The sequence below is a fragment of the Mandrillus leucophaeus genome, unplaced genomic scaffold (assembly GCF_000951045.1).
Source record: "Mandrillus leucophaeus isolate KB7577 unplaced genomic scaffold, Mleu.le_1.0 Scaffold23, whole genome shotgun sequence".
Taxonomy (NCBI): Eukaryota; Metazoa; Chordata; class Mammalia; order Primates; family Cercopithecidae; genus Mandrillus; species Mandrillus leucophaeus.
The window spans coordinates 787,108-789,718 of record NW_012102365.1 but is presented as its reverse complement, the minus strand read 5'-3'; positions in this window follow the sequence as shown (position 1 = coordinate 789,718).

Below are 2,611 nucleotides of genomic sequence, written 5' to 3'. Positions count from 1 at the left end.
TCCTTCTTTCTTTCTCTCACATTCTCCTTTCTTTCTCTCTCTCTCTCCCTCCCTCCCTCTCTCTTTCTTTCTTTCTCTCGCTCTTTCTTTCCTTCTTTCTTCTTTTGTTCCTTCTTTCTTTCTCTCACATTCTCCTTTCTTTCCTTCTTTCTCTCTTTCTTTCTCTCTCTCTCTCCCTCCATCCCTCTCTCTCTTTCCTTCTCTTTCTTTCTTTCTTTTTCTCTCTTTCTTTATTTCTTTCTTTCTCTCTGACAGAGTCTTGCTGTGTTGTCCAGGCTAGATAGAGTACAGGAGTGTGATCATGGCCCACTGCAGCCTCAAACTCCTGGGCTCAAGCAATCCTCCCAAGTAACTGGGACTAAAGGTATGCACCACCACACCCAGCTAATATTTTATTTTATTTATTTATTTATTTATTTATTTATTTATTTATTTATTTTATTTTAGTATTATTATTATTTATTTTTTTATTTATTTTGAGACGGAGTCTGGCTCTGTCACCAAGTCTGGAGTGCAATGGCGCGATCTCGGCTCACTGCAACCTCCGTCTCAAAAAAAAAAAAAAAAAAAAAAAACGTAGTTCAATCTTCTCAAAATTGAAAAAGGAGGAAAAAATTCTTTACAGATTCTTATACAACCAGTATTATTATTATTTATTTATGTATTTATTTTGAGACGGAGTCTGGCTCTGTCACCAAGTCTGGAGTGCAATGGCGCGATCTCGGCTCACTGCAACCTCCGCCTTCCGGGTTCAATCGATTCTCCTGCCTCATCCTCCTGAGTAGCTGGGACTACAGGTGCGCACCACCACGGCTGGCTAATTTTTGTACTTTTAGTAGAGACAGGGTTTCACCATTTTGGCCAGGATGGTTTGGGTCTCTTGACCTGGTGATCTGCCTGCCTAGGCCTCTCAAAGTGCTGGAATTACAGGCGTGAGCCACCTGGCCCGGCCACAACCAGTATTTCTTGCAAAGCATAATACAACTTTATCATGCATTATGTCTTCAGTGGAATAAAAATTCACAATTGTCAAAGAACCTTTTTGTCGCATTTCACTTTTCAATATTATTAAAGAAATGAGGCAAGGAAGAGATTTTTTATTGGCAATTTCTAATTGATTATGTCTTCCACTCTTTCTAATGAAAGGGGTTATTTTAACACAGCAACATGATCAGAGAAAGCCCTAGAGATGAGTAGAAATGAATAGTATTGAGCTTTTCCATCCTTCCTGCTTTGCAACCTGGGGAGTAAATTTCAGTCCAACTTACTTCATTTTGCAGCAAGACAATTTAACTAAGTCCACTAGTAGTTTGCTGCTTTATGAGGTTCTACTGTCAGCTTTGACTTTTGGTACAATTAAGGAGCCACAAAGTCCCTGGAGTAGATGTATGAAACTTCTTTCCCTTGCTCTGATAATGTCAGGCTTGAGGATTTAAACTGGTTTCCCTGTTTCCTTGCACGTTGTGTTAATATACTTGGTTTGCCTCCAATCAAGTTTTTTTTTCCTTTTTAAAATCCTTCCCTTAGTGGGAATAGATGTTTAAAAATCAGTGTTCTTGCTTGATGACTTGTGATATATAAAAAAAATTCGATGCTCATAAAAAGCAAACTTTGGCTCAAAGAAAATGTTGCATTTATAGTTAGTCAGTGAATCTCCTCTGGCCTCAATTTCCCCAGTTCCACAACACATTTCTGTCCTTGGGATGCTGCAAGGGGTTAATTAATTAAGATTTGTAAAGGACTTTGAGGAGTAGGGGACAAAGTATTATTAGGGTCTCATGCCCCAAGCCATGGCCCCATCCTTTCATCCCAGCCAGTGGCACAGGCAACCCCATTCTTATGCATGCCAAGCCCCTAATCCCCTCTTGAATGTGGAAGCTTCCAAGGAAAGGACAAGAGGCCTTAACTAGAAACAAAAATCCACTGTAATGAGGTGCTAAGAGGACTGAACTTTCAAGATTCATTCCTAACAAAGTGGCTGAACAGAAAAATGTAATGGTTCTTCTGTGACTTCTGAGTTCCAATCCAAGAAAGTGGGAGTTATGGGAAGAGCAAAAACATCTGACAAGGGGATGACAGTTTGAGTACCAATAAGTCTTTATTTATTCATTGTATTTTCCCAGGGAAAGGAGAAGGGAAGGGAAGAGTCAGCATGTGTTAAAAAATGATTAAAAAATGGGAAAGGAAGTACCCAGTACAGCAAAATCAACCATCAAATAAACACACCCCAGTGATGGGGTCACCAAAGCCCAAAGGGGCTCAGTCTCCTGCAGTTCAGGAATGAGGGAAAGGGATCAGGAAAAAAACAGACAGGTACAGGCTTTCCTACCCTCCCTTCCCATAAATTCAAGATTTTACACAAAGCTTTGGTTTCTAGCAGTAAACATGGAGTTACATTCGTTCGTCTCCTATTAAACAATCTTGTGGCCACTTTGACATAAGTTTCTAGCACCTGCATAAAAGTTCCTGAGTGACTTGGATATACATTCATATTCCCTTTCTTGGCCTCCTGACCCCACTTTCTACATGGAAGGCCCCAGTTGCATCTCTCTACTTTAGGATTAAAAATTAAGTAGGTTTGATCCATCCAAAATACAGCAGTGATGTATTT